General features: G+C 35.7%; 1 non-coding gene across 1 annotated transcript; it reads left to right on the forward strand.

Annotated features, from left to right (window-relative positions):
- The first annotated feature begins 1422 nt into the window (after positions 1-1422).
- On the forward strand, positions 1423-1529 carry LOC126007508 (U6 spliceosomal RNA). The gene has a single exon (XR_007495068.1). It is a non-coding gene; the product is annotated as a U6 spliceosomal RNA (small nuclear RNA).
- Positions 1530-13242: the final 11713 nt, after the last annotated feature.

Raw genomic sequence — 13242 nt, forward strand, 5'->3', positions numbered from 1 at the left:
TTCTTGCTTCATGGGTCAAAAGCCAATATTATTACACACAACAAATTGAAAAGCATTAACTTCAGATTAAAGACAAGTATATCAAATCCTTTCTACTTTTCACTGGCCGTGAAACAGCAGGAAAACCAGGCTTTAATGAGAATATCCTTGTCCTGGATAAAATTGGATGAGAAGGTGCTGCCAGGGAAATAGTCAGGAAACAGTGACATAAACACTTAGGAAAGCTTATTCAGAAATAACTCGTTACAAAGATCTAGTATGTGTGTGTGTGTGTGTGTGTGTGTGTGTGTAAAACCAATATGCATATTGGTTCCTAGGATATGGAATACATGTGTTTTCTTTGAACTTTAGCAATTAGAACTTCAGCAATTATTTGATACTTATAATATTCAATTTGAAATCTTTTTAAGAAGACCTTTCTAACAATTCTGTTAAACAGCAGAACATGCTACCTCAAAATAGCTTTCTCCTCATTACTAGATATATTCAATAGATGTAGGTTCCAAGGAATGTTATAGAAGAAATTTCTGAGGTTGGTTATAGTGATTTCTGTTGCCCCTCACATATTCTGGCCAATAAATATGGTGCCTTCACTACTGTATTTGTTATAAAATATTTCTGATATTAGACTATTTGTCTAGTACTTAATTGGCTGGTGTGAACAATAGGGACTGATATAATGGTACAATAAAGAGGATATTTCCCTTGCATGAAGCCATATAAAGGGTTTGATTCCTTTTATTTTATAAGGTTCTCCAAGTCTGGTAAGATGAATATGCCCCAGCACTGCCATATGTGGCTGTATAACCAGAAAAAAAAAGAAAGAAAGAAAAAAAAAGAAAAACATGTACTATCTGGCTAGGAGCTTATAGAAACTAATCATGTAAAGACAGGGAGAGAACTGAACTAGCGATCTGAAGTTTCTAGAAGTTAGTGAGATACATCATGATATTAATTTGCATACTTACTATTATCTTGGAATCTTTTTTTTCATTCTTTCCTTTTATCTCCCTTCTCTCCTCAATTTTCCCCATCCTATAATTCAAATCCCAGATGTTCTTGATCATAGATAAATTATAGTGAAACAAAGCAAAGGAATAGAAACTTCCCAATGTAAAAAAATACTAGATGTTATCAACAGGACATTGTGAGTCTGCAAGGATCAGTGGGGTAGAGAAGAGACATTGGGAAGGGGTGAAGAGACACTGGCATCACACTAAAAAGGTGGTGATGTGGCATTTCTTGTATAGAACAAAAGTATGGGAACTGTTGTAAACTGCATTACTTTGATACAATTAATTTAAAAATTAATTGATTGATTAATTAATTGAAAAAATAATTGATACAATTAATTTGAAAAAAATTTAAGGGCATAAACATTGCCAGAATAACTTCTTGCTAAGCAATACTAGATTGTATCTTGATTTCAAGTTTCAATATATCCTTTAAAAAGTATGTATACACAGAGAAGATTAGCATGGCCCCTGCACAAGGATGGCACACAAATTCATGAAGTGTTACATATTTTTTAAAAATATTGTACTTGGAAAAAAGTATATATACACTTTTAGGTAAAAAAAAGAACTATTTTGATTTTTAATAGTTTTTTTGCAATACTTCTAATATGAGGTTAGATATAAAATAAAAATGCTGTATTATAAATATTTCCCTTATTATTTCTTTTCTTCTTTCCTTCTTGTATTAAGAAACAAATGAACATTCATTAAAACATCCCTCATTTCAAGGAATAAATGAATAAAATTTATATGAATATACTTCTGTATCATCTCCTAAGTTCCTGTTTCACCATCACTGAGCTATTCTGTATTTTCTTGTTCATAAAAGTAGTTGTAATCCTATATAGTGATATATTATATCATTATAATATTACATTATATTATGTGAATAATTTTTATGATCATAAGTATACATTCATTCATCTGTACATTCTTGTGTTACTTAATGACATTTTAGTCATACATAGATCACATAGAAAACAGTGGTATCACTAGACTTTATTGTATAGCCTAGGTCTGCAGTTTGCTAAATTTGTGTAGTTACACTTTATGATGTTGACACAACCAAATTACCTTATGACACACTTTTAGGCTATATCCTTACAATTAAGTGATGCAGGACATCACTTGTTTAGATGTTTTATAAACTCTGGTCATCATGTAGATTTCTGGCAAATTCTATATTACTAAGATTCATCTATGTTGTGAAGTATAATTGCTATACAATTTTTACTGCTATATAATATTTCACTTTGAATAATCATAATTTATTTTTCTTTCTTCTTTTTAAAATTCTTTATTTTTGTTTTCCTACTTTTTTCTATTATGAATAAATATTTTATATATTACCAATTGATATTAAGAAGCACTTCATATGAAAAATACTATATATGGAAAGATTGATTTGTAGATTATGTGGATATTTATTTTTGGATGTTAATGGCAAAGATTCATCTTTCATTGTATTTAAAATAATCTTTATAATTGGTTACTTAAAATTTTTCCATTAATTACAATACCCACAAGTCCATAAGACTTTTTGATCAAATAACTCCACATACTGAATTTAAAATTCTTCAATTGACTTGAGGGATAGTACAGTATAGATAAGGTATTTGCATTGCACACAGCTGACTTGGTTCAATGCCCAGCATCATGTATGGTCCTCTATAAGAAAAGAGACTTCATGGCCCCTGATCAGCCATAAGTAGACACTTTCCCATTAAGGTTGAAGACGTCAGTTACCAGATGTCTTCCCCATGTAACTGCCGCTGGAAGGCTGCTGGCCCCGGGTAGGAGGTATATAAAGCTGGGGCTGGACTGCTATGGGCTGCTGCCTATTATTCTAGGGCCCTCTTCTGTATTCCTCCTGTTGGATGTGTTTTGCTAAATTGTTGGAGAAACTGTTTGCTAGATCCCCTGCTCCTGATGCCTTTTGCTGTCTCTCCTAATATTCCAAAAATTCTTCCAATCTACCAGGAGTGATTTTGAACATTGAGCCAGGGTAAACTGTGGGCAAGGCCAGCTTTGTAGCTCCCTCTCCAACCCAAAACTAAGCCATAAAAATTCTCCAATGACTGACAAGCCTATGTCCACTGAAATTATGTCTTATTTTTTCTCTTAAGATTCACTTCATTGCAATCAGCTCTGTGACTTCACTGTCTCATGCTGGCTTCTTTGCTCTTCTTGCTTTTTCTTACTTTCAACCCTCTAACACTCTCAGTCTACTCTTAGCAGGGGTTTAAGAATGTAAACTCAGATCTCTATTTCATTGCCCTTAGTTTATAAATCTTATTAATCTCTGCAAAATGGCAGTGAATAAAATTCATACATAAGTAAAATGGCATACATAAAATTCTTAAAACAGTAATTACTATGTTATATTTTTATTATTCCATTGAGGCTTTTATCTCACTTTAGAAAGTTCTTGGGGTGACTTATGTGAAGTAGGGAAGAGAAAGGAGGTAGCCTTGAGATGAAAATCTACAGCTTTCTCTCTATCCACATCTGTTACCCAACGAAAGCCTGGGAGAACTAGGACCAGAGAAACTCTTCTAATAGCTTTGCATTGCATAGAGTTCATGGCCAACTGTCCACATGAGGCAATTGTCAAATTGTGCCTGGTATCTACCTGTTTTGCATAACATGAAAATAACTTACAATTTTCAAGGAGTTGTTGATTCAAGTTGGTGTTGTTTTTTGCAGGAAGGGAAAGTTGTTTCTAGACCTTACCCAGACTTTTGGGTTTTATAGCTCTATTAGAAAAGAAGTATAGGAGGTGATAGGCAATGACAAGTTTAACAAGTTTATTGGGGGAATAGAGGTGTATAGTACAGCAAGTAGGGTTCTAGCCTTGCACATGATTTACATGGATTTAATTTTTTTTTTAGCATCCCATATGATCCCTCAAATACTGCCAGGTGTGTTTCTTGATTGCAGAGCAGGAGGAATTCCTGAGCACCTCTAGGTATGTCCCCCCAAACAAAAACAACCACAAAAATCAAAATAAAATACATTGTTAAATAAAGAAAAATAAGAAGTTAAGTTGAGAGAGAGAACACAGGCTTCTCTAGAATGGAAAGAAGTACTCACCGATGTCCAAGTATGAAAGTATAAAAGTGCACATTTCAAGAGGAGAGATGGCATATGCTGTGGACACCAGGTGCTTGCAACATATGCCCACACTTCCTTTGTCCAAGTTAGTTTATATACAGTTTTTCTATGCTGCCTACAGTCAGTCCATTGCGAAGATAATTGACAAGGAAGTAAAGAGATGTTTGAAGCAAGCAGGCAAGCAGGCAGGCAAGCAGGGAAGGGAGGGGACCCCCCCATGGCAATGAATTCCTGAGATGTAATAAAACCAAGAGACAGGATTTAAAGAAGTTACTTTATCATTGGTAAGAGTCTCACCTGTTACCACTATAGGCTCAGAGAAGACTGAACTACCAATCAGGAGAAGCTCCAGCAGGAACAAAATTCAGAAAAGAAATATGAAAGACCCTCCTGATAATCTTCTTAGCAACAAAACTCAAACTGGGTGGAAAAGCCTTGTGGATCAACTTAGAACAAAAGAGGTTCACACATGTGATGTTCATAAGGGCCTGAGAACATGTGACTCACATCATCCCTCTTAAGATGTTGACTTCCCTGCTATTTTTTTTTAAATTTTTATTGTGAACAAAGTGAATTACAAGTCTTTCACAGAAATATTTAAGGTACATAGTGACAATGAATTGGGGGCATTCCCACCACCAGTGTTGTTTTCCCTCCACCCCTGTTCCCAGTATGCATCCAATACCTCGCCTCTTTGGCCCTTGGACTGCTAGTATGAGAGGTCTCCTTTGTGTATAGCTTGCTGTAGATTGGGTATCAATTCTGTTGTCTTTGACTTTGGGGTTGGTGTTTAAGTTTGATCATTTTTATTTCTACTCAATTTTCATACAACTTTTTAGTCCTAGTAACATCTACTCCCCTACCGTCAATTTATGAGGCAGAACAAGATGATTCAAGTTATGTGGTTCTGTTTGGAAAAAAAGAAGAGAAACAAGAGAAAAAAACAAAACTGAGAGGAATTCATCTAGAGGTTATAAATATCAATTCAAAAGAAGAAAAAGAAAAAACATAACAAAAACAAAACTAAAAACCAAAAACCAAAAAACCAAAACAAAAAACCCACCACAAAAAAACCAAGACTATCAACTACAAAATAGCACAACAGCAAAAACAAAAACAACAACCAAATGATAACTATAAAAATGAAAAAAAAAATGGTGTGGCAAAGTTTATTTTTATTTTTTATTTTATTTAAACAACTTTATTACATACATGATTGTGCTTGGGTTTCAGTCATGTAAAGAACACCACCCATCACCGGTGCAACATTCCCATCACCAATGTCCCAAATATCCCTCCTCCTCACCCAATTCAAGCCTGTAATCTAGACAGGCTTTCTATTTCCCTCGTACATTCTCATTATTAGGACAGTTCAAAACGTAGTTATTTCTCTAAACTCATCCCTGTTTGTGGTGAGCTTCATGAGGTGAGCTGGAACTTCCAGCTCTTTTCTCTTTTGTGTCTGAAAGTTATTATTGCAAGAATGTCTCATTTTTCTTAAAACCCATAGATGAGTGAGACCATTCTGCATCTCTCTCTCTCTCTCTGACTTATTTCACTCAGCATAATAGATTCCATGTACATCTATGAATAGGAATATTTTATGACTTCATCTTTCCTGACAGCTGCATAATATTCCATTGTGTTTATGTACCACAGTTTCTTTAGCCATTCATCTGTTGAAGGGTATCTTGGCTGTTTCCAGAGTCTTGCTATGGTAAATAGTGCTGCAATGAATATAGGTGTAAGGAAGGGATTTTTGTATTGTATTTTTGTGTTCCTAGGGTATATTCCTAGGATTGGTATAGCTGTGTCGTATGAGAGCTCAATTTCCAGTTTTTGGAGGAATCTCCATATTGCTTTCCATAAAGGTTGAACTAGATGGCATTCCCACCAGCAATGGATGAGTTCCTTTCTCTCCACATCCCCGCTAACACTGTTTATTCTCATTCTTTGTGATGTGTGCCAATCTCTGGGGTGTAAGGTGGTACCTCATAGTTGTTTTGACTTGCATCTCCCTGATGATTAGTGATGTGGAGCATTTTTTTCATGTGTCTTTTGGCCATATGTATTTCTTCTTTGTCAAAGTGTCTGTCCATTTCTTCTCCCCATTTTTTGATGAGATTAGATGATTTTTTCTTGTAAAGTTCTGTCAGTGTCAAGTATATTTTGGATATTAGCCTCTTATCTGATGGGTATTGGGTGAATAGTTTCTCCCACTCAGTGGGGGACTCTTGTATCCTGGATGCTATTTCTTTTGAGGTGCAGAAACTTCTCAGTTTAATATATTCCCATCTGTTAATCTCTGCTTTCACTCTCTTGGAGAGTGCAGTTTCCTCCTTGAAGATGCCTTTAGTCTCAATGTCCTACAGTGTATTACCTACGTGTTGTTCTATATATCTTATAGTTTTGGGTCTGATATTGAGGTCTTTCATCCATTTGGATTTAACCTTCGTACATGATGGTAGCTGGGGGTCTAAGTTCAATTTTTTGCAAGTGGCTAGCCAGTTGTGCCAACACCACTTGTTGAAGAGGCTTTCTTTGCTCCATTTAGGATTTCTTGCTCCTTTATCAAAAATTAGGTGATTGTATGTCTGGGGAACATTCTCTGAGTATTCAAGCCTATTCCACTGATCTGAGGGCCTGTTTTTATTCCAATACCATGGTGCTTTGATAACTATTGCTTTGTAGTACAGTTTAAAGTTGGGGAAAGTAATTCCTCCCATATTCTTTTTCCAATGATTGCTTTAGCTATTCCAGAGTGTTTATTGTTCCAAATGAATTTCAAAAGTGCCTGATCCACTTCTTTGAAGAATGTCATGGGTATCTTTAGAGGAATCTCATTAAATCTGGTAGAAAAGTTTTGTGCCTTTGTGTGTGTGTGTGTGTGTGTGTGTGTGTGTGTGTGTGTGTGTGGGCACAATAAGTATTGGGGAAATTAGAAAGGGAATTCCCTTGGCCTAAGAGATACAGCGTTTCTCCGCCATTGAAGCAGACTGTCATGGGAACAACTACAGGCTTTGTACACGCTCATTTTCACACCCAAGGTCTTTTTATAGTGCCAGGAAACTTTCCGCTCAGTTGTGGATGATTAAATCAGGCCTCTGTAACTAGAGATCTGGTATTTGCATAGGTCATAGGACTAAGCCTAGGATAAAATCTTTCTTTACAGTTCTAGAAGTTCTGGTTTATCACTGTTATTGTAATCAGTCTTCTGTAATTAGTGGCCATGGTTTTTGCACAGATCCTAGGACGAAGCCTTGGATGGAGTCTTTCATTTTGGTTCCAGAAGTTTTGCTTAGTAGCAGTTGTCAAAGTCAGACCTCTGGAATTAGAGATCTTGGTTATTGTACAGATCATAGGCTAAGGTCTTTCTTATTGGTCCCAGAAAAAGTTCTGCTCAGTTGCAGTTGTCAAAGTCAATCTCCTGTACTTAGTGTTACTGGATTTTGTGCCTATCAAGGATGGAGTATCTTCTGATTTCATCTTTCTATTAGGTAATGGGATAGGGCAACCTGCTCTTAGATCAAGTTGTTGCCGTTTTCTCTTTGTCAGGATGTCATATCAAAACTGGTGCATGTTGGTGCCAGAGCAGTATTAGGAATTTCCTAAGGGGAGTTTGATTTCTGGTACTGTTGCAAGGAACTGTGTCGGTTCTATGTCTGGGATCTAGGGTTTGGGATTGGACAGTTGCTGTCTGATCATATGGAGTCTAAGTTGGGTCTGCATGACACATGTTCAGGGTGGGAGGCGCCCCTATATTATACAAAGTATGAGTTCTTATCCCTAATAGATCAGAGCTTGTTTTTATACTTAAAATTTCCCCTTTGCAAAAAGTAAAGGTGCCATATTATATTGCTAGTGCATTTTGGGGTAAAAATGACAGGCTACACAGTCTTTGTGCCCTGGTTTTGACCTGAGTTTTTATCCCAGGCAAGACTTTTCTGCTTTTAAGTAGGACTTTGTACCAGGAATTTCTTTGCTTTGTAAAAGCCCACTCTCTCTTTAAACAAGTTACTTGTTATGCTCTCTCCCTCTATCTTATTCTCTCCAAATAAAATCTGTTTTTTCTTGACTGCTCATTATCTCCTGTAATTCTGTTCTGTGTAGAAAGGAAAAGGATCTGAAAGGCCTGGGCATGATCTAGGACTGATTTTGCTTTCCTTGTCAGAGTAAGTCCCACAGGCCTAGATCTTTCTGGCCACTTCCCTGGGTGACGGAGGTTGATAGAAAGAGGCAGATTGCTTTCTTGGGGTTGCCACTTCCTTTCTCTTTTCTACTTTATATAAGTCACTTGTGGGTCTCCATCAATATCAAATTGAGGATCTTCACCTGGCCTTTGTTCCAGAGGCGGAGTTTGTCCTTGTAGGCAGTCCAGAAAACTCTTTTCTTAGGAAGGTCCTGCACTTGGCCAGGAAATTTGCATCTCAATGGCTTTCCAGGCTCCTGAGATGGGTGCTTGAGTCAAAAGCCTCCATGCTTTCTTAGGCAGGTTATGATTTCAGTTGCTTTCCTTCCCCCCAAAATACAATACCAGGCCTCCTATTTATCTACCACAATGTAAATATATTTTCTAGCTACAACAATTGCATTACTTTTACTAAATAATGTGTCATTAGTATCTTGCCTGATAGCAGAAAGTATATTGCTAAAACTTTCCATTACAAAAGCGGCAGGAATTGTTGATTAATAAAGTGCAAGTAAGTAGTAAATAGAAATTGGAATTCTGAGTGTTTAGTAGTTTTGATATTGGCTATAGGTATCAAAAGCCAGAGTGATAGCACAGTGTAGGGTGCTTTCTTTGCTTGAGATCAATCCAAATTTGATCTCTGGCATGTTTTATGCTCTCTTGAGCTCACTAGGAGTTGATTACTGAGTGCAAGGCCAGGGGTAACCATTGAGCATCACTGGACCACACAACAATAGTCTACTTGGCTAAAAATTTTATTGTGATGACAGTGAATTATGATCTAGGCAGTGGTCCTCAAACTATGGCCCGCGGGCCACATATTGTATTTGTATCTGTTTTGTTTCTTCATTGCAATATAAGATATATGCAGTGTGCATAAGAATTCGTTCATAAGTTTTGTTTTTACTATAATCAGACCCTCCAATGGTCTGAAGGACAGTGAACTGGCCCCCTGTTTAAAAAGTTTGAGGACCCCTGTTAGACCTTAATTCTAAACATAATATTTAAACTTGAACCCTAAATTCTAAGAAAAAAAGGAAAGACTTTGTAAAATACAGATGTCTGGCAACTGCCTGTATTTTTTAAATATGTATACAGTTTGGTCTTCTGCAGACTGTACTGGATTTCAGAAAATTCTTTTTCTGAGAAATAAGGGCTGAAAAGGTGAAACAACAAGGGATCTCAGAGTCAAACTGAATGAGCGTCTTGTATTTCTTTAGGCTAACACTGTCTCAGAAATGCTAGAACGCTAGTTCTAAACTGGTGCCCATTCACTTGATGGGGTTTTCTGCCAATGGCACAATCATTTCTGAACTTAATGATTAATTGTCATTAGCTGTCATGGCTGCAGGTATCTGAACAACTGTTAAACACTGAAGACATGATTTTTTGGTTGCATGCTATAAAGCTATTCTTGAATTTTCTGAAGTACTTTTGGAGCAATAAAAAAAGCCACAAACTTCTTTTCATTGCTGGGGGGGGGGAATCATGTGCCTATATAATTATATAAGCATCTTCAGAAGGCTATTTGTGATTATAGCATTTTTAGACTCAATAGAGATACATAATAAAGTAAGCATTCAAGTGTCCTCTCTCAAGGAGTTTGAAGCACACAGATGAAGATATTTACTGGAGGAAAATTCAGTCCTCTCAGAGGTGAGAGAAATTGATGGAAATCTGGGAATTTGAAGGAAACTGACAGAGATTTAAGGTTAAAAGGGGGAGTGAAATAAAGTGATAAAGAATTTTAAACATAAGAAAGGCCTGATTCACCAAACAGTAGAAACTGGAGCAAAAATAGTTTAGTGCAAAGCCCTTTGTTCTCCAAAACCACATCAGCTTTAACTGCAATTTTGCTGTGTAAACCCACTTGCTTGCTTCTGTGGCTAACAGAGAAACAGACTGGACCATTTGTTCAAGCCTGAGAGTTGTCAGGGCTACCTAAAATCTTGATTCTCATGAATAAACTCCTTTCTCTGCAACCACCTTAGCTACTATCTCAATTCCTTAACTTTCCCTAATCTAGATAAGCAAATCAGAGAGTGTGAAGTGCTGAAGAAGTCAGAAAAGAATAATGATTAGAATTTCAGGTATTTTTGTGCTATGGGATCAATTCAAAATGCATGAGTTTTTCAAATTTTAGAGAATATTATAAGTGAAAAAACCTGTTATACTAGTTTTTACATTCAAATATTGCTGACTTGGAATTTTAACAAAGCAACTCATATTGCTGTGAATAGGAGACAGCTGGGTGTTATCACAGAATCTGTCAATTTTTTGAATTCTTCAATTCAGTTTGCCTTGTCTGTGATCTCCAAATTATTTTTATTCCTATTTAAAAGGCATTTGAATAAGAAAATATATTACTCTTTGTTTATACTTTCAAGAGTTGAGAAAAAGTAAATACTGAAAACTATTAGAAAAGATTATAAATAAGTCTTATAAAAGTGTGATGAATTTGCTTCTCTATAGTTAGTGAGTTTGTCACCATGAAGGCACAGTTCTACTGCATTTGGAGATCATTCAGTTGTGAAACAAGATGACAGGTACTGAAATAACTTTATTAGCAATATGCTGACAGGGTGGAAGATGGCAAACTCGAGTCCTGTAGAACCATCTTACCTGTGTGATTGTAAGATGCACTTTATTTCAGGAAGGAACTATTATACCAAAGGGCAGATTGCAGTGCTGGGACAAATACCAGAGGTGGTCAGTAAATTTCCTTATCGGCTGGTTCTCTGAGAGCTAAGCTTTCAGCTTATATGTTATTTTATCTGTACAGATCTTTTGGAGAAAGACAAAATAGGGAACACCTTTACATATCATTAGCATAAGTCAAGTACTATGCTGATTTTAGTTTTGAGTCAGCCCTTACTTATTTTGGGCTTTTCAAGCAGGGCCATTAAACACCTGGGAAAGTGAGAAAAATTGCTTATGTCTCTAGAAGTGAGACTTTTCTCTGTATTTTAAAGACTTGAACCTAAGAAGTGTGATGTCATCCATCATTTTTTCTTCTAATCTCTTGGCCTATTTAAGAATTAAATTAATGTAGAGCCTTCTCAAGTTGTAAGAGGATTCTCAAATAACATGCTTAGAATGAAGAGATCAGGGTGACTATTCTGTAATCTGAACAAGTAATTTATAGGATTACGAAAAATCCAGGTTCTTGACTATCTTCACTTCAGAGTAAGACATAATTAAATTACAAGGCAGGAAAGAGCCATGAATCTACCACATTCTCTAATCACTCAGTGAGTTTCAATGATTATTGAAAGCAGGTTAATGAAAAATTCAGCTGTCTTTGACATTCACATGAATTCTCTGACCATGTTATCTGAATCAACTGAAGCACCCATGAATTTGGTACTACAATGCAACAAAACCAGTTTTATAAATCAGGTAGTAGTACACATTTTTAGAACTTACACCACATTACTATAGGCCAAAAGCTCTTTTATTTCATTATGTAACAATGACAGCAACTCAATTTAAGTGTATAATGACCTAAGCCAGCCATCCATAGCAGCAAAAATTTAATAGCAGCCTTATCTGGAATGCTGACGAGCACTTCCCCAGAAACCATTACAGCCTCTTCAGTTTACAAAACAATTGGCTTTAATCTTTAATACTGTTAAGCAGTAGGGGGCAGATAGGCATATTAGCATAGCTTTACTTTTTATAAATAGCATTTAATACAACATATTCAGATACTGTTAGGGTAAGCATCTTATGTCAAACAGTTTTAGACTTGAGCAAATAGTACAAAGATTTCTTTTTCTTGAAAAGCTACACAAAAGGAGGCTTTGTATATCAATGAAGTTTGAAAGCAAAATTTTTGAATATATGTCTTTAGGAAAATGTAAGTTTCCTTGACACAAATTTAATTTATAATAAGAAGGACATAATTAAAAAGAAATTTTCTCATTTCAGTATAGAAACATTAGCATCATTAAATTCAGGTACTCAAATTTTAACTATAAAATCACTATGTGAAGCTCTTTATTCATCTACTCTCTGATCTTTCATCTTTAAAAATACATATTTTACTATGCACAAAGTGAGCCCAAGTGTGAATTTCAGATTTTTGCCTTCTCAAGAAAGATAATATTTTTTGTTATTTTGTGTGTTTTCAAATAACATGTAATGAAGAATTTAAGGCCTTCAGAGAAATTATACAGCAGGTAGAGCACTTGCCTTGCATGTGGATGACCTGGTTTTGATCCAAGCATATATCTCATATAGTCTCCAGAGCCCAATCTGGAGCAATTGTGGAGTGCAGAGCCAAGAATAACACCTGAACACTACTGGGTGTGGCTCAAAAATAACAAAAAAAAAAAAAAAAAAAAAGAAAAAGGAGTTTAAAGGGATTCCTAAAACTAAAGTGCTGAGCGTACAAGGTTTCTAACTGGGATGCTCATGTTTAGCACATGGCAGACTTAACTGCAAGACATACCATTGACAAATTTTGGTGAATGCCATTCATATAGATCTTCTGGGAAGATTCATAGTATATGAAACATGGAGAAGATCCAGAGAAGTAGGACAAATTAAATTTGTTTACTGATTTTCCAAACTATGTTAGATCTGAATTTTTCTTTAATTCCACAGTTCACCTTTAATGATCAGCTTTTTTCAGAAATCTCTTTTATTTAGTTTACTGGTATAATTTTTAAGTCTCATTTGAAATTGCTAATGCTAAATTGGAAAGTAAATGCCTGAAATATGAATCTTATTTCTCTTTAACTTTAACTTCTCTGTAAAAAAAGAAGAGGAGCCTCCTCTGTTTCCATCTCTTGGCTGTTCCAGAACTGTTAACCATCATGCTGTGATGGTTTGAAATAAGCCAGCCTTGCTATGAAAAACTTTGATAGATTCAACATCTCTTTATTTTCCTCCCTGTAGTGATCATTGTGGCACAAAATG

Source organism: Suncus etruscus, chromosome 4 (genome assembly GCF_024139225.1).
Source record: "Suncus etruscus isolate mSunEtr1 chromosome 4, mSunEtr1.pri.cur, whole genome shotgun sequence".
Lineage (NCBI taxonomy): Eukaryota > Metazoa > Chordata > Mammalia > Eulipotyphla > Soricidae > Suncus > Suncus etruscus.